This window comes from Miniopterus schreibersii (assembly GCF_964146895.1).
Source record: "Miniopterus schreibersii genome assembly, chromosome: 4".
Classification (NCBI taxonomy): domain Eukaryota; kingdom Metazoa; phylum Chordata; class Mammalia; order Chiroptera; family Miniopteridae; genus Miniopterus; species Miniopterus schreibersii.
In genome coordinates, this window is record NC_138105.1 from 84,350,600 (window position 1) to 84,375,828 (window position 25,229).

Consider the following 25,229-nt stretch of genomic DNA (forward strand, 5'->3'; position numbering starts at 1 on the left):
ACACTATCCAGCAGAAATAAGAAGCATGAGGTCTCTGCATTCATGATGTTTATAGTCTAACTGAGGAGATAAGACTAATACACAAGGAACAGTGAACTTACCAAGCTCAGGTGTATCCTGGGCCCCAGGTGTCGTCCATAGGTGATCCAAAAAGGAGAGAGAGATATCAGTAGAAGGTCAGTCCTCATCTACCCATCTGGCTGGAAAGCGGAAAAGGGCAGACACGTTACTAAACCCGAAGGAAATTCATCAAGCCAATGGCTCTTACATTTCACTATACCTATTGCATCAAAACTCAAGGGAAAAAGGAAAATCTTCATACTTATATAGAGATGATTTATAGTTTATTTTTTTAAAACTTCAACTTCTGTTTTAATCATGCTGATTAAATTTGATCTAATGAGCTGAGCAAAGACAGATTTTAATTGGAGATAGGTTTTCCTCATATCTTCTCCCTTGACACTCAATTGACTTTTTTAAATTTTATTGAGGCATGACAAATAAATTAGTGCACAATCATAAATATACAGCTCAATTAATTTTCATAAAGTGAAAAACACCTGTGGAATCAGAACTCAAATTAACAAATACAGCAGGTCCTCAAATAATATTTTATTCAATATTATTTTGTTACAACATTGATGAGACGCTGTAGGAACTCAACTCTTGTTTATATCAAGCAGCCTATGATAAAACTGGTTTCATTACACATCATTTCACTTAAAGTCACAGAGCCTCTCAGTGACACTCAGGCATCCCCTCTTACCCTTTCTCCATATAAGAGTAACCATTATTCTGACATCTGACAACACAGACTAATTGTACTGATTGAGCTGTTTCTGAATTTTATAAATGGAAATATACAATATGTATTCTTTTGTGTCTGGCACTTTTGCTTGATATTAGGTTGTGAGATTCATCCATGTTAGTACATATAGTTGCAGTCCATTAATTCTCATCTTGTATAGTATTTCATTTTGTGGCTGTACCACAATTTATTTATCCACAAATAAATCCAGAAGAGTGACTATCTTTGCAGATAAACATTTGGGTTGTTCCCAGTGTAAGACCATTATAAATAATGCCTCTATAAATATTCTTGTAAAACTCTTTTGATGAACATATGTGAATATTTGTTCTAAGAGGAGAATTCCTAGGCCACGTTATTTATAATTTCCTGTAGTAGATCCTTTCAAACTGTTTATGACCAAACTTACAAATACATTTGTTTGTAAGTAAATTTCATTTCATCAGCAGCATATATGAGTTATAGTTACTCCACATCCTACCTTTTTTATTTTAGCAAATGGGTGAGTCATAATATCGCATTATGGTTTTAATTTGCATTTACCTGATAAACCAGTACCTTTTTTATGTTTATTAAACATCTGTATAGCCTCTTTGATAAAAATACTTTTGTGAGTCTTTTGCCTATTTTTCTGTTAGGTTGTCTGTGTTTTTCTAATAGTTGTGCAAACATTCTTTATATATCCTTGACGTGTGTCCTTTTCAGATGTCTGTATTATCAATATATTCTATTCCATGGCTTTTCTTCTCACTATCTCGGCAATGTTGTGTGCTGAACAGGAATATGTCACTTTAATGTAGTCCATTTATCAAGTTTTTTTCTCTTTATGACTAGCACTCTTTGTATCTTGCTTAAAAAGTCTTTGCCTACCTCAAAGTCATGAAGGTACTCTTCTATGATTTATTCTGAAATTTTACCTTTTGCATTTAGAACTATGTGTCATATAGACATGTGTAAGATAGAGGGTCAAGATCACTATTGTTATGGTTGTTGTTGTTGTTGTACATGAATAGCCCATGTGCAGCTAGCACCATGTACTGAGAAAGCCAGTCTTTTTCTCTACTACATGGCCCTTTCTCATACACCAGGTCACCAAATGCCTATTGGTCTGTTTCAGGACTATTGATTCTGTTCTGTTGATATGCTTGTCTATTCTTGCCCCGTACCACTCTATCTTAATTAGTATAGCTTCACAATAAGTCTTGGTAACTGGTAACTAGGTGTCTGTGAAGCTTGCTCATGGGTGCTGAAACAGATGCTGGATAATTCTATTGGGATTGGGGTGTATGGAAAGGATTCTTTTTACACAAGGCTCGTATGAGATCATGTCTGCAGTGTTTTCTAACTATGCAATAGAATGATTCCATTGGAGCATCAGTGATTGTGGTTTTCTCAAAGGCTAAAACAAATCAATAGCTGAGAGTCTATCAGTGATTTTCTGGACAGTATTTCAATACACCGAAAAGTGATGGGCAAAGTTGAGGACACTTCTGGGTAGAAAAGGCATCCTTTTACTTTATTTTTATTTTTTTAAATTAGTTTTTTGTTTTTTGTTTTTTTTTAAATATATCTTTATCGATTTCAGAGAGAGGAAGGAAGAGGGAGAGAGAGAGAGAGAGAGAAACATCAGTGATGAGTCATTGACCAACTGCCTCCTACAAGCTCCCTACTGGGGATCGAGCCTGCAACCCGGGCATGTATCCTGACCGGGAATTGAACCTCGACTTCTTGGATCCTAGGTAAATGCTCAGCCACTGAGTGAGCCATATCGGCTGGGCAAAAAGGTATCCTTTTAGCATTCAAACATGGAGCAACACAAAACTCTAGAGACTGCCAGAGAAAGGCAGAGAGGAATTAATTCTCTTTCATTTCAATTAACCTAAAAGAAGAAACTGCATGTAAAATAACATAGAAGGTAGTGAGAGACAAGGAGGAATTTGTTGTGCATTCAAAACATGGTTGCTTTTATTGACATTTAGTTTCAACTCAGTGTGTGAAGAAAGCTGTGGGTGGAACTGGTGCCGCCACCACCGTAAGAGAGATGAGCGAATAAAAAAGGTAGAAAGTTTTAAGGTAGCATGTTTGTGCCAGTTGAGTCTAAGGCTATCGCTGTGCTGGAGCAGTTAAACTAGGGGTGTTGACGGAGTCGTGAATCACCCGGCTCTCTGCACATGATAAAAACAAAAATAACTCTCACAAAAAGCAAACTCATCCATGGCCTTGAACCACAGAAGAAAAACTGTTTGGTGCAAAATTTGGTTCCGTTTCATCTTGTGAGTTTGCCACCCGTTTATGTCAACCCTGTTGAAAAGCTACGGCTTTAAAAGGATGGGATAAACAATGTTCCCCTTCTGTTGCAGCAAAATAAAACGCCACACACTCGATACATCAAAACTGTACCTGGCAAAAATCGAACCGTTCAATCATTTGCTGAAACCTCTAAAACACTCACATTTGTTTCAGTACTTTATAAACAATCCAGTCAATCAGTTTTAGCAAATGTATGTGTTAGGCACCTACAGTGGACTCGGGGCAGGGCAAAGTTCTTTAAAGTCTGGCTTCTACTTTTCTAGCCTTGTCTGTATGTCTCTACCTCTGTTGCTGTCTGTCTCTACCTCTCCTATATTCTGGCCTCTCTTGTGTTCTCTTGCATCCCTGTCCCTTTGCCCAGAGAGTCTATCCCACGGCCCCTTGTTCTCTGCAACACAGCTCAAATATCACTTTCTCGGGGGAGTCTCTCCTGCTCTCCTCTGCTTCAGCTGCTAGTACAGCTCTTGCCTCAGAAATCCCATGTACTTTTTTTTATATTTCTATTATTTCTTAGGACATGGTCTGTAATTCTATAATTCCTCTCTTTTTTCCCAACTAGAATGTGAGCTCTCTAAGAGCAGAAACCAATTTTTACTCATTTGGGTATCCATTTCCATTAGAGGGCCTGGAGCATAGCAGTCACTCCATGATATTCTATATGGTACTCATGGAAGTCCAGAGGTGTCAATAAGGTCCCCAATAAGAAAACAAAAACATTTGCTGGGATGCCTTGTGCCATGACATACACAGGGTGAATAATCTATAGCAGAAGCCAAGGGAATCCACAACATAAGTCACATCAACAGACAAAGTGGTTATAGCTGCAGGCACCAGGACCATGGGAGAACTCCCAGGGAGTTGGCCTGGCTCTGGGTCCTGTAATCTGAACTCACCACTATGGTTCTTTTACTTGTCAGACCAACGAAATTTAGGGGAACGTATTTTTGAGCCACTGATATAAACCATGTAAACTACTGTAGAAATCATATGCTACATTGTGTAAACTAGGCTGGCTACTGTTACTTCATTACCTGATAAAGAGCAGACAACAGAGAGTTTATTCATATGACACCAAAATATTTATTTTCTGTAACTGTCAATCAAAATAAAGTGATAATAGAAATGGATTTTACTTTGTGATAGAGCAATTCCTGGAAAGCTATATGAATTAAGTTTGAGCTAATTAAATTCTGAACTAACTGCATCATGGGAGTATGGTATTTAAGTCAATCTACTTTGATAAAGGTCTCCTTTGTGTGTCTTGTACCAATCTTGATTTTCATGGGTCACAGTGCCTATATTAAGGAATCCGTGAGAATCTGCAAAGGCAAATGTTTTATAGCATTTCCCTTTGCCAGATTACCTCTCTCAGGGGAAATCAAGTGAGTGAAGCAGATCTGAGTTGCTTTTAAAGACTCAAGAAGTATTATTCCTCCTTAGCGAATGAACATTAAACTAAGACCTGGTGGGTCTATGACCACTCCAGCATCCCTCACATTAGTACAGTTGCTGATAGCTGGGTCCTCTGGGTCAGCCTCTCCCTTGGGGCAACTGTAGTTAAATTAGATTCATTTCCCTGTAATCCCATTGTTATTTTGTTATCAGTTGAATGAGAGAAGAAAAACAGTTGCTATTACAACTCTTTTCCTAGCTATTAAAATCCTCATTATCTTAGAGCATTTTATATAAATTTGGCCACAGATTTTCTTTCTACTCCCATACTAATTTTGAAAAATATAAATGCAAATATTCTTCAATAATGAATATCATTAGCCTGCAACAATGTACATAACACAGTGCTGAAGATTAGTAGGGAGTACACAGTACTTGTTTGTAAAAAGAGATTGGGAGAGAGGGGAACTTGAATTTAGTGATGATTCACCAGGAGATGTACTTTATGTTAGAATTGACACGTTACCTCATTTAATGCACTTACGATTTAGTTAAGGAACAATGGGGAAGCATAACAATGATAACAGTAATAATGATAACACTTGTTTAACACCATGTGGGTGTTACACTGTTCTAACTGTTTTGCATGCATTATGTATTTAAATTCTTAACAACCCTTCGTTATCCCTAACCCTGTCCCTATAAGGTAGGTATACTCATCCTTACGCTAGAAACAACCAACCGAGATTGGAAGAGTTGCTCTAGGTCACACAGCTAATAAAGTAGGGAGCCCAGATTTAACTCAGGTCTGACCAACTCCAAAGTGTGTGTTCTCAACTGTCCACTATATTTTCTTCCTCATAAATCACCTAGAAATGCCAGGATCTGCCATATTCTGAAGTGAACTCCCTAGAAGGGCATCTTTTGTCCCATTTAAGCTGAACTGCTCAGTATTACCCAGTCACATCTGTGCCTTTCTTCATTCCTTATTGGTTGTGGCTCTTTAAGTTCTTGTTTTTCACGGTGGAGGAAGGCATTGAGCTTGACCTTGAAGAATAAATAGGACTTCCATGGGGGGGAGGGGAGGAAAACTTCGTTCAAGTGAGGATGGCACACTCACAATTCTAAAGACGGAATGTGGCCTAAAAGTGAAGCCATTGGAAACAATTTCTAGAATTGTGGGGTGGGGAGGAGAGGAAGAGCCCCATCTGTTCTGGCTCCTGCCTGTCTCCCAACCTCAATGCAGAGCACTCCTCTGTCCCTCCCTCTCCATGCTGCCACCACACTCCTAATGCACCATGCATTGTATTTTTAACTCAGGATTTTTGCTTCGCAGTTGTCTCTATATGCGAGTTTCTCTCCTCTGCCCCCACTTTCCCTAATGTTTACAATAGCAATTAAGTAACGTATTAAGTTATTTTGCACTAAGTGACCATCACCCATGCTGCAAGGCAAGCTCTACAAGTTCCTGTGTATGGAACAGTCTATCCACCAAAAGATATCTGGCATCCAGCTCAGGGTCTGACAGTACATGCTCACAGAGTACACAGTATTTGTTGAATGAAAGGTTTCTCTAACCAAGGATTTCTCTAACAACCCTAAGAGTAAAGACTGTCCCTGAGGTTTCACCAGAGTGATTATGGAACTACTGAATAAGAAAGGAAAATGCTAAGACATGGTAGTATCTGGTTTCATAATTACATCTGCTTTCAACATCCCAACCAGGTTGGGTATCGTATCCCTATCTGTAGTACAGGCCAGGTTCATTCTGCAGCTCCAGTCAGCCCACCATATAGTTACTTAAATGCTCCACTCCAGGTGCTATGCTGTGCACAAGGGAAGGATACAGTGATAAGTACGGCACCGTTCCAGCCCTCAGGGCGTTCACAGTTCAGTAGCCAGGATGTTACGTGTGCTGCGTCAGAGGAAGAACAGGATGTCATAGGAGCCTGGAGCCGGGACCTTACCCCAGATTAGGGGACAGGCCAGGGAAGGCTTTCTAGGGGAAGATGGCTAATATCTATTAGCCAAGTAAAAAGGCAGGGGAAGGGTATTTCAGAAAATGCCTTGTCAGTCATTGTCAGGAACTTGGATTTTTTTTTTATTATTGTGATAAGAAAAGTGTTCTCACTTAACATGAGATCTACCCTCTTAACAAATGTTTAGTGTACAATACTTTATTGTTGTCTATAGGTACAATGTTGTATAGGAAATCTCTAGAGCTTATTCATTTACTTAACTGAAACTTTATGCCAGTTAATTAGTAACTTTCCATCTCCCACTCCCAACCTGCCACCCCCACCCAGCCCCTGGCAACCACCATTGGGCGGTTTAGAGCAGAACAATTTTATCTGATTTACATTTTTAAAGTATCTCTCTCTAACTCAGTGATTCTCAACCAGGGATAATTTTATAATTTTGCCTCCCCAAAAGACATTTGATAAGGTTTGGAGACATTTTTGGCTGGCAACACTAGAGTAGGTGAGCTACTGGGATCTAATGAGTACAGGCCAGGGATGATAGCCATCCTACGATGGACAGGACATCCTCTCCCCACAAAGAGTTATCCCACCCAAAATATCAATAGTTTTGAGGTTGAGAAACCCTGCAAGCTGGGGTGTGAAAAATGGGACTATTACAGATTGAAAGAAGGGAGATCAGTTAGGAGGGTATTGCATTAGTCTAGGCAAGAAATGATGGGCTTAGAGTAGTGTGATAACTGTGGAGCTGGTAAGAAGGGGTCTGTCCCAGAATATATTCTGAAGGTAGAACTAACGAGATTTCTGATGGATTGGAAATGGGATGTGAGGGATAGAGAGCAGCTAATATTTTAGGTCTCAGTATCTAACAGAATGGTGATGCCACTTACTGAGGTGGAATGGGGAACATCTGCAGAGAAACAGATGTGAAATGGAGAGAAATTAAGGGTTTCATTTGAAATGTGTTAGGTATGAGATGATTATTAGACACCCAAGAGGAAATACAGAATGGACTCATGGGTCTGGAGGTGGGGGAGATGGTCCAGACTGGACTTCAACATTTTAGGAGTCATGAGCATACAGTATTTCCAGCCATGGGACTGGATGAGGTTACCTTGGGAGTGAGTTTAGATAGTGAAAAGGAGAGATCCAATCCCTGGACCTCTGAGCACTTGGAGGTCATGAAGAGCCATCAGAAGGGACTGAAAAGGAGCAGCCAGGAAAGGAGGAAGAAAACAGGAGAGTCAGTGCCCAAGTGAGGGGAGTATATCAAAGAGGATGGCATGAACACCTAGATCAAAGGCTGCCCTGGGGTCAAGTAATGAGAAAGTAGGAAACTGGACACGGGGCTGTGGCAAGAATTATGAGCTAATGGAAGTCACTGTGTTTGGTAAACTGGAGCAGGCCTACAACATAAAGGGCAATTTCTATAATTCTTCCTATAAGAAGTCTGACCTCAAATTGTCATGTCTTCTTATCAGAAATGCATATGTAGATGTTGGTATGTTATGCCCCTCTGCAATCATTCCCATAGAGGAGTGAGAAAGCAGTAAGCAAACTGAAACCTTTATTTAACATTTACAAAAATTGAGTTTGGATAGGAAACCTGGGCAGAGGCTAGAGCCTTTTGCATATAGTCAAGATGTGATTAAACCCATGGTGATAGTGATTCCGGATTTATGTTTATCAAGGAGACAGGCTCAGCCTCTAGCCACGTCATGATCTCTGTGGGTTTGGGGTTGGCCGAACCCAGAACTCATTTTCATGACGTAGCCCTGGATTCAAAGAAGCTTCATTCTTCTCTGGTGCTTTAACTTTCAGAGAGGTCTCATCCTGAGTTTTATCTTTAATGGTGCAAGGTGCAATTCCCTAGAGTCAGATCTGATAACACCTTTGAGTTTTCTTAATTATCCAGTCCCTTCATACCTCTGAATAAGGATTTCCCAGAGAAAACAGAATGGACGCTCTAATCCTATATCAATTAAATTCCATCTCCCTCTCCAACCTTTCTCAGTTATTTGCATAAAATATTCAACTAGGCTAGAACAAAGTACACAGGCAGCCTCTTGACCAGGTTTTGAACTAAGATAGGAAATCTTGGTTAGGGGTAGACTTGAGGAAAGTATTTGGGATCATTAGAGAATGGTCTTTTCTTTGACCCAATGTCTATGGAGGAGACCAAATTAAGGGAAGGAATGCATTGGGTTGGAAACCTCTGAAGTTTAGAGTAGGTCAGTCTTCACTTGGGAGGATAGGATGGTGGCATATGGCAAACACGCAACATAGAATCTTAATCATAATAAGCACTACCACTGTTTATCCAGTTCTTCAAGCATTATCACATTTAATCTTCAAAACAAACCTTTGAGTTAGCAATAGTACTATTTCATTTTTATAAATGAAAAAAAATGAGGTTCAAAAAGATTACATAAATTGGTTAAGACCACACAATTAACAAGTGGCAAAGCTGGGAGGTCAAACTCCAGTTGATCTGACTCCAGAACCCACAGGGGTCAATTACTATGTTATCCTTCCAAAGCAATACAGTAGATAAAACCCTCAGCTTAGGAAGGGGGATTTGCCTTCTAAACCTAGCTCCAATATCAATTTTGAGAGTGACTTTGGGAAAAGTCATTTAATCTTTCTGAGCCTCAGCCTCATTTTCCTCACCTGTAAACTAATCAGGATGACCTTGAGGATCCCCAAGGTACGTTCCAGCACTTGTGTGTCTGATTCTACCTCGTGATATCAGAATTTTAAGTCCTCTCATTTGCAAGCAGTGTATTGATTTTCAAAGTACAGTCATCGTTTATTGCATTTGATCTTTGCAACAATTATGAGACAGGCAAGCATTATTCCCTCTCTTGTGTTTTACATACAGATGGGGAAACAGACTTGAAATGAAGTAGGTACCTTGTCCATGGTTAACACAGCTGCTCCCCAGTCGACTGCTCTAATATACCAGGTATCTCTCCTCCTCCTTTATATCAGGCATTTTTCTCCCCTACTGGGGCCTACCCCATTTCTCATTTCCAGAGAAAATTCCATTCCTAATTTAAATGGTAACTGCTAAAAAGCTAAAGAGGGATGTACACAGGGGCTCCCATTCCTACCACAGAACTGAACAGACTGAGCAACAGGAACAGGGCAGATCTAGCTTACCAAGAAAAGAGACTCAGACTGAGTGCCCATCCAGACAGGATGCAGGAGGAAACAGTGGACATTCCTGCAAGGCTGTAGATGTCATTGTCCAGGGCTGTGCAGTAGCTGTTTTTCCACCAGAAAATGTGGGGAAGATTCTACTAGAATATTTGCTTTTCCTAGTGCTCCCCATCTCAGAAAAATGTGACCATTCTCTTCTCAGATGCCCAATCAAAAGCCTGGAAGATAAGGGAAGAGAGACAGGATGGTCTAGGGCTTAAAGGTAAACTCTGGATTCAGACTAGCTGTGGGTTAGACACCTAATCTTACCAAGCTTCAGCTTCCCCATACGTAAAACCTCTGTTTTACATGCTACCTCCCTCTTAGCATGCAGTGAGAAACAAAGATAAACATCTTAGAATGTCTGACATGAAATGGTCACTCAAAAAAATGGAGCCCTCTTTTTCACTCTCTATAGCCAGTCAATCTTCAAATGGAGATTCTACCTCCTAAATCTACTTAAGTCTGCTTGCTTTTGTCCACCCTTGCTGCTACCATGTACATGGTCCAGGTACTTATCATCTCTGACCTGGGCTCCTGCAGCATTGCTTTATTGTTTCCATGCCTCCATTCTTGTTGTCACATCACTCCAACCCATTCTCTGTTTTATAGAGTGTTTTCACAAAATATGTGTGTTGGTTCATGTCACCCCCTGCTTTCATCTCTCATTGCTCTTCTACACAGACTCCTTCCAGTAACCCAGGACCCTGCATGGCCTCTTCCCTAGCCTCACTGCCCACCACTCTGCACCCTTCCCACAAAGGCCCCTCCTGCATTCCTCTGCTGCTTCTCCGCTGGGAGACCATTGATCTCTTCCATTCCCACATCTTTGATTCTTTTTATTTTCTCTTCCCATAATACCTCCCCTGCTGAGCTCTTTCTTCAGGACTCAGCTTGGTAGGTCCGTCCTCTGGAAAGCCTAGAAGCATCGTCAGCACAGGCCCATTACACAGAAGGTACTTGGTAAATCTCTGTTGAATAAATGTCAATGGGTGACAGCATCAAAGCTGACTCAAGGTTGACTCCTTAAATCCCTGCAGACTGAGGACAAACTGCATTCCCAGGCTGGGCCAGGGTCCAGCTTCAAGTTATGTCAGGACCCAGAGCTGCGAGACGTAAAATAAAGCAGGCCCTTCCCTGACATTCCCACTGGGTCAAGGGCACAGTGCAGGAAGTTACGAGTGATATGCTAAGCCCCTGGAGGCCACACAGGTGCGCACGACACATGCACTCCCCTCCTAATCTTTTCCCAGCTCCATCTTCCTTCACAGGCTTCCCTTTCTCCCCTAAACCCAACCAGTGAAACACATGACATCCTTTATGGGAAGCAGCTTGACTATGTCTCTGAAAAATTTATTTCTAATCTGCCTTAGCTTTATAAGCTTGAGTTTTCACGACTGATGATTAGAACTGTCAATTTAGTATAAGCCACTCAAAGAAGTGGAATCTCTTGTAAGAAAAAAAGGGAGATTAAGAAATTACTTTGGCAATTTTCAGAGTGATTTATGACGCATATTGCTGACGATCTTATTAATATATTTTTCAACTATATGCTGATAGGTAATGTTCTCTGTAATAAACTGGCACAGCACATGCAAATCCCTATTAATATACTTGTTTTGGGAACACACAGGGGGATATAAGCAGAGAACAAATGTTTGGCATCTAAAGTGAATTTCATTTTCAGTTTTGTGTTTAATCCAAAGAACATTTGTTGCATGCCTAATACATTCAGGGTTGTAAGGAAACCAAAGTTGAAATCCTACTCTTGCCCTCCAGTTGTCTGTGATCTAGTTGTGCAGAGTGGGGGAGGACAACTCTAGAAACAGGTAGCCCATGAGGCTGAGAGAGAGGACAGAGGTAGATGTGGAGGCGTGAAAGAACAGGACACAGTAGTAGATGACACATATGAATGAGGGTGGGGGCTGGGGAAAGCTTGTTTTCTGCTGCACCCTCAGCCCAGTGTAAGGCTCCTAACAGCATTTGATAGAGTTGCCACAGGGATGAAGGAAGGATGGAAGGACAGTCGGGTCCCAGTTCCAACCATGTCACTTACAAAATACGTGACCAATCACCATTCTTTCTGAACCCCAAGCTCTCCATCTGCAAAATGGGAACTGTGGTAAAAATTTCTTCCCAGGGCACTGTTGTGGGCGAGAACTGTGGTTGCCATGAATTCTGTCCACCAAATATACCCAGTTCTCTTTCTCTTGAGCCCAGGGTAAGATTGCTTGGCCCTCTCCATACTGATGTTAGGTGCTGTCATTTTATTTCATCTGTTTGATGAAATATAAACAGTAGTGACACATGTCACTACTGGGAAAAAGCTTTAAGAGCCAGTATGCAACTGGGGATGTTCCAGATGACAGCTGCTTTGTCAGTCTTGGCCACAAAGGCAGAATGAAGAGAAAATAGCCCCCAACCCACCTGTACATGTGGCATAAGCAAGAAATATACCTGAAACTAAGACAAGTGTTGGCAAGGCTGTGGAGAAACTGGAACCCTTGCACACTGCTTGTGGGAATGCAAAATGGCACAGCTACTGTAGAAAATAGTAGGATCCTCAAAAAATTAAAAATAAAACTACCATGTAATCTAGCTACCCTCCTCTTGGATATTTATCCCAAAGAATTAAAATCAGGACTTCAAAGAGATATTAGCACTCCCATGCTCATTGCAGCACTATTCACAATAGCCAAGATATGGAACAATCTAGATAGCCGCCAACAGATGAGTGGATACAGAAAGTGTGGCATATACATATAATAGAATATTATTCAGCCTTTAGAAAGAAGGAAATTCTGTAATATGCAACCACATGAATGAACTTTGAAGATATGCTAATCAATGGGCATTAAGATTCAGATAAGTTCTAGAGATCAGCTGTAAAACATGGTGCCTATAATTAACAGTACCGTACTGTATACTTAATTTGTTAAGAGGGTAGGTCTCACGTTAACAGTTCTTGCCACAACAAAACAAAATTTTAAATAAGAAAGAAAGAAATATACCTGATTGTCTTAAGCAAAGATTTGGGGATGTTTTGTTATCATAGCATATAGAATTTAATAAAGAAAAAGAAACCAATCATACAACCTTAGGTTTGAATAAACATAATAGCTAGCAAAGGGACCCCCCCAAAAAAAAGTGCTGCAGTGGAAGAGATTGCACTTGGCTGAATGGATCGGGGAAATCTTCTTGGAGATGACAGCATCTGAAATGAACTTTGAATATCTAAGGACATACGTAGAGAAGCAACAAGAGAAGAGGCGTGCACTAATGAAAGCACTAGAAGTAGTCAGGGAAGGTGAGTGTGGCCAGAGCAGTGAATGACAAATAAAAACAGTAGTGAGAATAAATACCCTGGATTGGGCACTCACTGGGCCAGTCTCCGTCCTATATGATTTGCATGTATTTACTCTTCACAACATCTCTGTATAAGTTTTCTGTTGCTGCCATAACAAAACTTAGCAGCTCAAAACAACATGATTGTATTACCTTAGAGTTCTGTGGGTCGAAAATTCAGTATGACTCTAACTGGGCCAAAAGGTGGTGACATACATATTCCTTTCTGGGGGCTCCAGGGTAGAATCCATTTTCTCTCTCATTCAGATTGATGGCATGTTTGAATTCCTGTGGTTACAGGGCTCAGGTCCTTGTTTCCTTCCTGGCTTTCAGCTAAGGGCTCTTCCCAGCTTTCTCATTCCTTGGCTCACGGCCCTCTTCCTCTAGCTTCTAAGCTAGAAATGGAGGGCCAAATGCCCCTCACACTTTGACTCTCTCTTCCACTTTTAAGAGTCAGTGTGATTATATTGAGTCCACCTGGATGGATAACACTCTGGCTCGGTCCCTGTCCTTAATTCTATCTGAAAAGTCTCTCTTACCATGTAATGTAACATATTTACAGGTTCTAGGGACTAAGGCATGGATGTCTTTGAGGGGACAATTTTCTGCATCCCACATCCCATTTTGTAGGAAAGAAAACGAAGGCTTAGTGTGGTTAAGTAACTTGTCCGAAATCACCGCCTAGTTCTTGGCAGAGCAGCCAAGAGCCTAGCCTGACTTCATTGAGAGAACATAAATGGGGAAAAGTGGAGGACCCAGCCAGGACGGAACAACGGGTGAGGCATTTACTGCAGCCATTCTCAAATGGCAGACACAAGAGATGGTTTAAAGGAACATTGCATAGTGATTCCCACTCATACTTTAGTTTCCTATTGCTGTGTTAACAAGTTAACAAGTTACCACAAACTTACTGGTTTAAAACAACACCCACAAGTTATCTTACAGTTCTGCCTAAATTTGTGAGATCAGCCTTTTACAAAATTTTTAAAGATAGTTTTATTATTTTAACTTTATGCAATAATTTGCTCTAGGGCAACCACTTTGCAGAGCAAAGATTCTGAGGAAACATGACTAAGTAAGAATTATCTGATAACACTGTCTCAAAATGGATGCTTTTAAAGTTTTTGAAATCATTTTATTAACTCATAGGATAAATGGTTCCTCACACAATTATGTTTTTGCTATTAATTAGCTTAAGAAATATTTTCCTGAATAGATAGCTCAAAAAAAAAAAAGCATTAAAATTGCTGCCTGGCCAGGCATGGCTCAGAGGTTGAGCGTCAACCTGGGATCCAGGCGATCAGGGTTCGATTCCCAGTCAGGGCACATGCCCGGTTGTGGGCTTGATCAATGACTCTCTCATCATTGATGTTTCTGTCTCTCTCTCTCCTTCTCCTTTCCTCTCACTGAAATCAATAAAGATATATTTTTTAAAAATAAATAAAATTGCTTACAACAAATATTGAGACTGCATTAGGTTCTAGGGAATTATGAAGAAATCTAAAATTCCATAATGATACAATAATTTACTGCAGAGGTAACATTGAAAAAACAACAAAAAAAGTAGAATAAGGAGTAGTACTGATGGGAAACAAAGATGAGTTCAGAGAAACAAGAAGTAAGGTAGGAAGTAGCAGCCAGGCAAGCTTCTTGGAGGAGGTAGCACTGGAGCTGGACTTTTGACCATTAAGTCCAGGATCCATGCCCTGGTTTCAGACACTCTGCTTGATCTAGTCTCTGCCTCAGTCTCTAGACTCACCCTATGTTGTCAATGACATTGAACACATGAAACCTCTTCCTACCCTGGAACCTCTGCTCTTCCTGTATCTTCTGTCTGGAATGTTGCTCCCCCAGATTCTTCACACATCTAGATCATTCTCAACCTTCAGCTCTCAGCTAAACTATCACCACCTCAGAGAGACTTTCCCTGACTACAGCAGTCCCTTCCTTCCCTGCCACCCACCAAGTTAGTGAGGAAAGAACAATACTTAATGGCTGGCATGAGGCGATCTTGCTATTATCTCCATTTTCTACATGAGTGAGCTGAAAATCAGAGAGCCTAAGCCACTTTCCCAAGGTCACACAGCAAGTAAAAGAAGGAGCTGGGATTTGAACCCAGATTGGGTAACTCCAGTTCATAATTTTAACCATTATGTTCTAGGTTTTCTACATATCATAAATATAATAGATATTCATTTAGAAAATTAAAAAATAGAAGATGGAATAGAAAGAAAGCCCATAGTCCAGCCAGCTAGATAACTCCTATAACATCTTAGTTTACACTTCCAGACATTTATTTCTGCCAAAACTGTATTTTCAGACGAGGTCATGTAGTATAGCCTATTTTATAATATGCTTTTTCTCACTTAGCATACTGAAAACTTCCTTCCATGTCGTCTGTCACTTCTGAGTGGCAGTAGCTGCCCCGAGCAGGTATCTTCCCTAGTCCAGGCACTCTGCTAAGCACAGTACAGCTTATCCTCACAACAGTGATTTCAGGTTGTTCCTGTTATTACCCCCATTCACAGAGAGGTGAAACTGAGGCCCCGAGATATGAAATACCTTGTCCCAAACCACAGTTAATAAATGGGAGAGACAGCAGTCTTGGAAAGAGCTGAGTGTCCCTTTGATGAAATAATGGGGGGGGGGGGGGAATTGAGTGAGGCAAAGAAAAATAGTTCCCTGCCTCTGGGGCTGCCCTGGTAGCTTAGTTGGAGATATGTGGAAGGGAGGGCTGAATATATAGGGAACTGGGTAGAAAGAAAAAGCACCTGACAAATGGAGGGTTTTTAGTTGGCTATTTTAAGTAAAATAGCTCCTTTTAATACATGCCTTGTGCTGGAGCTAACCAAACGTTAATTAAAGCACATATGGTTATCTTATCTCCCATTTGCTGATGGGTTGGGGTCTCTTTTTTAAAAGCCCACAACATCCCACATTTAAATATGAAGCTCTAAGGGCTTCAAATACCAGTTATGTTGGACCACAGACGACAAGCCAGGCCCTTACCTGGCCCACGGAGGCAGGGACCCAGGCCCTTGGAGCCCATCTCACTTCTGAAACCAGCTGGTGGATCAGCAAATCATAGGAGCTCTAAGAAGGGCTCTGGATACAAGGAAACCATATGTTTTGGCATTGTGGGCTGGCCAGTAGGCAGCTAGCTATAAAAAGAGAGTGGCTTCTTCTAAGAACTTAAACCCAAAAATATATGTGGAGGAAGTCCCATTTTTAACACCAGTAAGGTGCCAAGTATTCCTCTGTGTCTAGGAACTGTGGGTAAGTGGTGCTTGGGATCTGAGAAGGTAAAGCTTGAGATGAAGGGTGTACTCTGGTCTAAGCTGGACCCACTTTCAGCTCAGTGAAATCACACCACTGGAATGTGATGGACCTGGGTTCATATTCAAGCTGCATCCCTTGCTTTGTGACTTAATTATTTCATCTCTCTGAACCTCGATCTCCTTGTTTATCAAAAGGACTATGCGTACTTGGCCTACAGAGTGATGAAAAATGGATGTCCAATATCTTCCTCGAGTCCAGCTCTAAGTAGGCTCTCAGATACAGTGGCTGCTGGGTGGTTAACAGGTTTAGTGCAAAGTGAAGTTTTTGTTTGGTTACATTCTTATGCCACTTCCACACCATTGCACAGGCTGTTCCTGCTCCAGGAAATGCCTTTCTCTCTCTCTCTCAGAATGCTCCAAGCCTGCCTGCTCTGCACATTCCAGTTAAATGTCTCCTCTCCCATGCTGCCTTCCCAGATTTTTCCCATTTGGACATGACTTTTCCCACTTCAGCACGTCCTTGGCACTTAATCAGTCATTCCCCATGCTGGTCACCCCAGCCCAGGTATCATCGCCACTTCTGTGTGGATCACATTCATTCTATTCAATTGATTTCCTTGAAAAGAAACTTCTTATGCATTTCCCAACAGGCATGGTATATATAAAGTCAGTCCTCAATAACACTGTATAATCATTCATTTATTTAGTATATGTTCATTGAGCACCTACTATGTGCTGTGCACTATGCAAGGTGCCAGGGACATAGCAGTGAATGACACAGATAAGATCCCTGCCCTCACTGAATTTACATTTTAGTGGAGGGAGACAGATAATAAATGAGTAAGCTAATCAATCAATAAATACACAATTATATAAAAAACACTTTAGACTTTGATAAGTGCTAGGAACAAAAGGAAACAAGGTAAGATGAGCAAATCTAGGTGGCAGAAACCTTACAGACCCGCTGGCAGAATGAATCCTCCAGGCAGACTGCGCAGACCCTAGTCGTTTACCGCTTAACTGTTTCACGCCCTCTTGAACTGTCTCTTCAAAGTTCTTTTCAACTTTCCCTTACAGTACTTGTTGACTATCGGTCTTGTGCCTATATAAGTGGTGTATGTGAGGAGGTGACATTTGAACATAGACCTGAAGGGTAGATGGAGGCAAGCTTGGGATAATTTCCGGGAGGTGAGCTCCAGGCAGAGGGAACAACAAATGTCCTGAGGTGGGTAAGAATTTGGTGTGTTCTAGGAAGTGCAAGAAGGCTAATGAAGCTGGAACATAGGCAGAGCAGGAAATACAGGACAAGATGAGATTAGAGGTGGGCCAGGTCAGGTTGACCTTGGCAGGGCATTTGGATTTATTTTCTAAGTGTGACAGATTTTAAGTGGGCTGGAAAACAACATGATCCTATTTACGGTTTTAAAAGATCCTCCTGGCTATTGTGTGGACATGGGTTGTACAAGGACAAAAGCAGCAGCAAGGAAATGTGACACTAAAATCTAGTATCTAGAATGTTATTTGGGATAGAGATGATTGGATTTGATGGACTGGCTGTGAGAGTAAGGGAAAGAGACGAGTCAGAAATGTCTCCCTGGTGTTTGGTTTGAATAGCAGGGTGGACAATGGTGCCATTTCCTGAGATGAAGAAGATGGAGACAAGTAAGTTATGTGTATTTATTTGGGCTCTTTGGTGGGAGCTCATTAAGAATTTTGTTTTGGATATTTCAGGTTTGAGGTGGGTGTCAAGTAGGCAGTGAGATACATGTGTTTATAGTTCAGGAGAGGGACTGGAGAGCTGAATTTGGGAGTTATCAGCATGTGTGTATAAAGGTAGTGGGGGCCCGCTGGGCATGGCTCAGTGGTTGAGGATCAACCTAGGATCCAGGAGATCACAGTTTCATTCCCGGTCAGGGCACATGCCTGGGTTGTGGGCTCGATCCCCAGTAGGAGGCATGCAGGAGGTAGCCGATCAATGACAACTCTCTCATCATTGATGTTTCTCTTTCCCTCTCCCTCTCCCTCTCCTTTTCTCTCTCAGAAATCAATAGATATATTTTTTTAAAAAAAAAAGGTAGTGGGACTGGAGCTGATCATCTCCAGCAAGATTGTAGACAGGGACAGGCAGAAGGCTGAGTCCTGAGCTCTGGGCACAAGAGCTTGAGCCTAAGCAAAAAGGAAGAACCAGCAAAGGAGACTAAGAAGGATGAACCTGCAAAGAAATTAAGGAGAGTGGCATTTGAACATAGACCTGAAGGGTAGATGGAGGCAAGCTTGGGACAATTTCAGAGAGGTGAGCTCCAGGCAGAGGGAACAACAAATGTCCTGATGTGGGAAAGAATTTGGTGTGTTCTAGGAAGTGCAAGAAGGCTAATGAGGCTGGAACACAGGTAGAGCAGGAAATACAGAATTTAGAAGTTAAGAAGAGTATTTCTAAAAGACATAATCGTCATCGTCACAGGTGACATCTTGAGCTTTACTGTCTGCTCCAAGCAAGACATGACTTACTCACTGAATTTCCACATTTCATGAGGTGGGATTTATTATCTCCATTTTCAGGTGTGGAAACCAAGGCTTAGAGAGTGAACCAAAGAATCAGTAAATTTTTTAAAAATGAATGAATTTATCTACATCCATTTTTTTTTTTTCCAAACTGTGTCATAACCTACACTCCCACAACCTACTTAAATGGGGGGGGGATAGGAAAAGGCCATCCTTCAAAGCATAGCTCTGCAATGCTAGAACAGTACACTAGCACACAAATTACTGGGATTTCCTTAGACCTTGTTGTACAGCCCTGAGCTCCCCACCCCTTCGACTCACCACGAGCATCCAGGGCCCATCCCCTGCTGCAGGGCTGGAACACAGTGACCGGCAGCTGGGCAATTAAAATAAATCACTCTAGTTCTGCCAGAGAAGTGCTGAGTGACTTGCAGCTGGTGACAAATGAGATGATTTGCCCCCCAGATGCAGCATCTTGGATGAAGTGGCCTCATCAGCGGAACTGTTGCATCTGGTCAGAGCTATTTTCCCTGGTCTAGGAACCTCAATGCTCGATACCAAGTGAATCTCTCTCTTAACATAGCTCAGCTCGGTAATTAATCAAGATGGACTTTTCTCCTCCCAGTAATTTAGAGGCAGGCTATCTGAGCGTCTGCCTTCATGCCTCTGTTTCCACTACATTTTTAAAACAGTCATTTGAAGCAGATGACAAAAGGAGTAAGCTGAGCTCAGTGACCTCTTGAGCTCAGCTGAATGGAAGCACATAGGAGGTCTCCCTCCTGTCCCTTCCTCTTGAGGATCATAGGACCTGCTTTTGAAATAAAGAATGTCCATACCCACCTCCTTGTCAGAGATGTCCTAGAGAGGAGGGTGATGGATTCAAAATTTGATTGCTGTTTTATAACTTCCCACTCCCTATACCAGGCCTAAGTATCTGCTTTCCTGAAGGCCCCTGGCCATAGTACCTGTGCCCCGACCTGTAGCCGCATAATTGCTCCTCGCACTGTCTGCATGGCTCCATCCTGAAATGCTCACTCTGTGCCAGCACATGCTACTCTCTTCATATGTATTTTCTTTTTTTAATTCTTAAGAATACCTTTAAAATGAGTACTACTACTCCATTTTGTAAAGAAATAAGCAAAAAGAGACTTAGTGACTTGCCCAAAGTCATACAATCAATAAGTAACAAGGCAGGACTCCATCTTGTTTTATCTGACCCATAAGCCCATTTTTTTGACCAATGCCCTCTACTTTCTCCCTAAGGATAGCCCAAAAGTAACTTTCAGATGAATCACTGAAATATTTTATCTCGGTGTTTCTGTAGAGGTACTAATCACTAGATAAATAATTTAAAAATTTAACTACTGTTGCATGTTAGCTTAAATCAAAGGTCTCTGCCATTCACAGTAGGATTGAGGGCCAGAGTCACAAAACGATGGCCCACAGGCCAAATCCAGTTTGCTGTCTGTTTTTGTAATTAAAGTTTTATTGAAATACAGCTGTGTGCATGTGTTCATGTAGTGTCTATAGCTGGTTTCACTCTACGACAGAGATGAGTAATATGGCAGAGACTATAAGGCCCACAAAGCCTGAAAGATTTATTACCTGGCCCTTTGCAAGTTTGCCAACCTCTGGTCCAGAGCAACAAATTCAAACCACGAGATTAGAAATACACATTTAAAGACCTGGAGTGATTCCGAATCTATGCCCAGGACAGGAAATGCCTAACTGTCAGAACCCAGAGGAAGGTCTAATCAAATCCTTACTATCTTCCATTTGCATCAAGTAGGCATTTAATGATATATTTAGTTATCAAAATTATTATCAAAATACATTTAGTTAACGAATATCCTCTTGTTAACAAAAGGCAAAAACATCAGTTGCAAGAAGAGACAGCTTGTAGCCAGTATCTAATTCCCAAGGCCATGGAGGAATTAATTCATCCAGAAGGCACACATGAACTGACACTGGAGCACTGTCTTCTCCCACAGGCCCTGCTCCCATGTATCACCAAATCCTACCACTTGGATATCATCATCTCTTCAGCCTGCCCTCCCAATTTCTGTGGGCTTTGCTTTAGATTCAACCCATCATCATCACTGTTGTTAATAAGTACCATAAGTAACAACCATAGTAACATATTAAACCATTACAGTAGCATGGTTAAAAGTCTAATAGAATGACCATGGGGTAATAGGAAAGCAGAGGGGGTTGCTTGGTGCTCTGCTGGCAAAGGTTGGGAAGTTTATAGAGAAGATGATAGATATCCTACTCACCTCCTCCTTTTTACTCTACCTACTGTGCCTTCTCCCACCCCTGCACCTATCCTGCTTGGCAATCTCCTACTCATACTTCAAAACCTAGCACAATTTTCTCCTCCTCTGGTAACTTTTCTTAATCTCTGCCAGCAGGGTAATTAGCAAATCCCCTGTATTCCATTAGTGCTGCTTTCTTACTTGTCACATAATTAAGATAGTACTATAATTACCATTAATGATATTTGTATAAGATAGTGATGATCGCTGTACTGAGTGCTTATTATGCACCAAACACTGTGCTAAGCCCTTTACAAAGACTCCGGGTATCTAACCCCAAAGCCCATGTTTTAATCACAAGGCTGCACTTCCCATCTTCTCTATGGAAGGGAGAGACTGTTGTGTTTCACTTTTATCTACCAAATGCCCAGCAGTGCCTGCAATACAAGAAATGCTTGTAAAATGAGTAAATAAATAGTATGGTACACAGAATTCTAAAGATTCCATCTCTTGGTTATTCAAATACTGAGCTAGGTACTGCTGTGAAGACTTCACAGACAAAGTCCCAAGTCAGTTGACCTTAAGATGAACAGAGATCACTCAAGTGGGCCTGACCCAAGGAGATGAGCCCTTTAAAAGTAGAGAGTTTTCTCCAGCTACTGGAAGTCAGAGAGATTAAAAGAATGAGAGGGATTTGCCACGCTTGCTGGCTTGCAGATGAAGGGAACATGTAATGAGGAGTGTAGGCAACCCCTAGAGGCTGAAGCAGCTGCTGGCTGACAGCCAGCAAGGAAACTATGACCTCAGTCCAACAAGCCAAGGAGGTGAATTCTGCAAACAGCCAGCGAACCTGAAAAAGGACTCCAAGCCATCACCTGGATTCCAGCCTGGTGAGACCCTGAGCAGAGAATCGAGACACCCTAGCCCAGACCCCTGACCAATAGCACCATGAGATAATAAATGAGTGTTGTTAGAAACCACTAAGTTCGTAGTGATTTGTCAGGCAGTGAAAGAAAACAAATGCAAACAGGTTTCCAATTTTGTGGAGATGGTGGTGAGACTGCTTTCTATGGATCCCAAGGGTTCCACTGAGCTTTACAAGAAGTGAGTGTTGACCTTGATCCAACATCACAGAGATGTCATGAGTTGAGGAAGTCCATGCCCACCTATAAATGAATCAGAATTTGCTGAGGAAGGAAATGTTCTGTAGTGGATAGAGTGCTGGACAGGAAACATGTAGTCCTGGTTCCTACTCCAGGCTCTGCCACCGCCTTACTGTGTGGCCCTGGGAAAGTCCATTTATGTCTCTTCACTGCTATTCTTTCATCTGCAAATGCTGATATTCATCCCTTTCCCATCCACAGGGCTGTATATGAAATTCAAATAACTAGTCCAACAGCCATCTAAGTTGTGGCCAATTCTGGAGAAACATAAGGGATTCCTCCATTACCCAGGGAGTTTGGGCAACAGCTATGCCAAGCTAGGAGACTAATTCAGGTGACTGGGCAGACCTCCAAGGCATTCAGGTCACAGCTGTCCTTTCCCTACTAAGAACAGTACTGCTTTGCCCTGTGGCTCCCTGGGAGAATAATCATATAAAAATAACGTCTTGCATTTCCACAGCACTTTTCACAGTGCATTCCCCTGTACCATTTTAATTTCAACAGCTTGTGTCAGTTAAAGGAAAGAATGGACTAAGAGTCCTTCTCATTCTGAAGGTGTAGATGTCTCCCTAGGAAGTAGGGTTAGTCTCACCCATTGTACAGAGGAAAGAAGACTGAGGCCCAGCTGGGCAGGCAATTGGCCAAGGTTATGGGGCTGGTTAGTGAAAAAGCAAAGGTCCTCATTCCCAGCATTAGCCTCTAATAATTCCAGCTCCCTGCTTCTGGTATGGGGCTGGGGAAATAGAGTTCTTGGATGGAGGCCCAGCTTTGCCAGCACCAGTTCCAAACTGAGGGCAGGCGATCGCCTCACACTCAAGTTCCCATCTTGTGGATCAGATGCAGATGAAGCACTGAGATCATGTCCCATTTGGAAGAGCTTCTTCCCCCAGCCCTCCAGTTATTCCATGATGACATTTGCTGGCTATTAAGCAAGAGACTGTTTCTTTGGTCTCTTCATTAAGTAGGTGGGATGTGGGGAGTACCATATAGGGTAAGTGTTCTCACCACCCAGCAGATGAATATTAATTACAGTAGAACAGGGAAGAAGGAGCCATAGGCTTGGAACTTTCTTGGGAGGCCTTTGAACTTGACTAAATGATCCCCAACTTGGGATCCCTCAGCTGGGTCTGTCAGTTTAGTAATGTTGGAAGAGGAGGGCGACTCCAGACATCTGGACCATAAGCAGGTTTGGATTCCCCCAGCCCTGAGAAGTATTCCTGGTCTTTAGAATGCAGTGTGAATAGAGCTGCCAGGGTCTGAGAGAGGCAGCAGCATTTCTGCACTCATCTGTTGAGACCTACTAGGTGCTCCGAGCTGGAGACACAGCACTGCACAAAAGAACTAAAACATTCTTTTACTCTCATGAAGCTCACGGTCTGGGGGAACAACAGACAGTCAAGCAATCACAGAAACAGATGTCAGATTTCAACTGCAATGTGAGCTACATGGGGCTCTGAGAGTCTTAACATTTGAATGCTGAGAAGTGATGACCAGGGCGAGGTCTGACGGATGAATAGGGTTGGTGCATTGATCAGAAGAAGAGCAGCATGTGGTCAGGGTGAGAGCCTTTTGAGTATAAAGGACCAAACAAAGTCCTGTGTGACCAGAGTACAGAGAGCGTATTATGGGATGGCACTGGAGAGCAAGCCAGGGGCCGGACCACACAGGGCCTTAAGAGTCACCAAGGAGTTTGAATTTTAGTCCATGTGTAAGTGCAGGGCTTTGATGGGTTTTAAGCAGAGAAGCAACAGATAAAATTAATGTTTTTGAAAAGATCACTCAGGTGGCCTTCTGGAAAGCTGATCAGGCAGAGGAATGGGAGGAGAGGGAGCTGAATAGAGGCAAGAAGTCCAGTTCAGATGCAATTATGTCATCCAGGATTGGGCAAGAAGCAGCAGCTTCACACAGGCCTCAACACTTATATTTGCCACATCCTATGGTGAAAAGAGCACTACAGTGGATAGTCAAAAACTAGTATGATTTTTGTATCCAGCTGTGTACTAGCCTTGGGATGTCAGGGCAGTGATTTTGACTGCCCAATGGAAGCCATGTATGCTATTCTACCAATGGTTTCAAAGTTGGTCTCTGGCTCCACATGATACCTGACTCCTTCTCTATCTTTCTTAGATTTGTGTCCCCAGCACTTGGTACCCTGAAGGACCAAGAGTAGGCACCAAGTACAAGATGTTCAGATGGTCCACCTCTTGAACATCTTCAGAAACGGGAGAACTCACTCTCACCCACATTAGCCATTGTTGCCCTAGCCGGCCCATCAAAAATATCTTCCTCGTAGTTAGTTAGTGTTTGTTTTCTGGGACTTCTGCCAAATGCTCCTAAATCAGGTCACATGGTACAAGCTTCACATCACATCTCTGTACAAGCTTCAGTGAACACATCTCTTCAAGTCTTTTCTTCCTGTAAAATGCCCCCTCTTCCTGGGCTGTTCTTCATATAGCAAAGCTTTGCTTCACTCTCCTGGTCTCATCAGTCTGAACAAGTCTCCTCTTATTTCCTTCTTCATGTGAAGCACCTAGTAACATTAGTTTCCATATAGCAAGCAAAACAAGGATCTGTTGGATTTCTTAGAGTGAGCACTGTGTGCCTAGAGTGAAAAGGAAATCTCCAAGAAACTGAAACAAAGTGGAGCTCACAGGAACATGGGAATAACAGAAAGGGTCAACCAGGGTTTTGAAAACAGTGTGGAACCACCAAGCCTGCAGGCCTGGGTATTGCTCCTGGGTCAGTGTGATTTGGTTGGGACCCTTGAGTTTTTTTATCTGTAAAAGTCATGGGTTGTATTGGTGATTTCTCTGGTTAAGTATTAGGTTCTAGTTAAGCACAGTCACCTATTGAAGGCTCTGAGCTTGAGTCTCAGAACACATGTTAGAAGGAGCATAAAGGTAGAGTTGCTCCAGGATCACACTTCCTTAATAAGCTGAGCGGAATAGAACGGGAAATTGGAATGCAAATAACTTTATCACTTTATGATTCAATAT

General features: G+C 42.0%; 1 protein-coding gene across 6 annotated transcripts in view; it reads left to right on the forward strand.

The window, feature by feature from the left end:
• Nucleotides 1-25,229, forward strand: part of GRIA1 (glutamate ionotropic receptor AMPA type subunit 1) — a 266,749-nt gene that overhangs the window by 198,677 nt on the left and 42,843 nt on the right. The gene's annotated exons all lie outside the window — the stretch shown is intronic.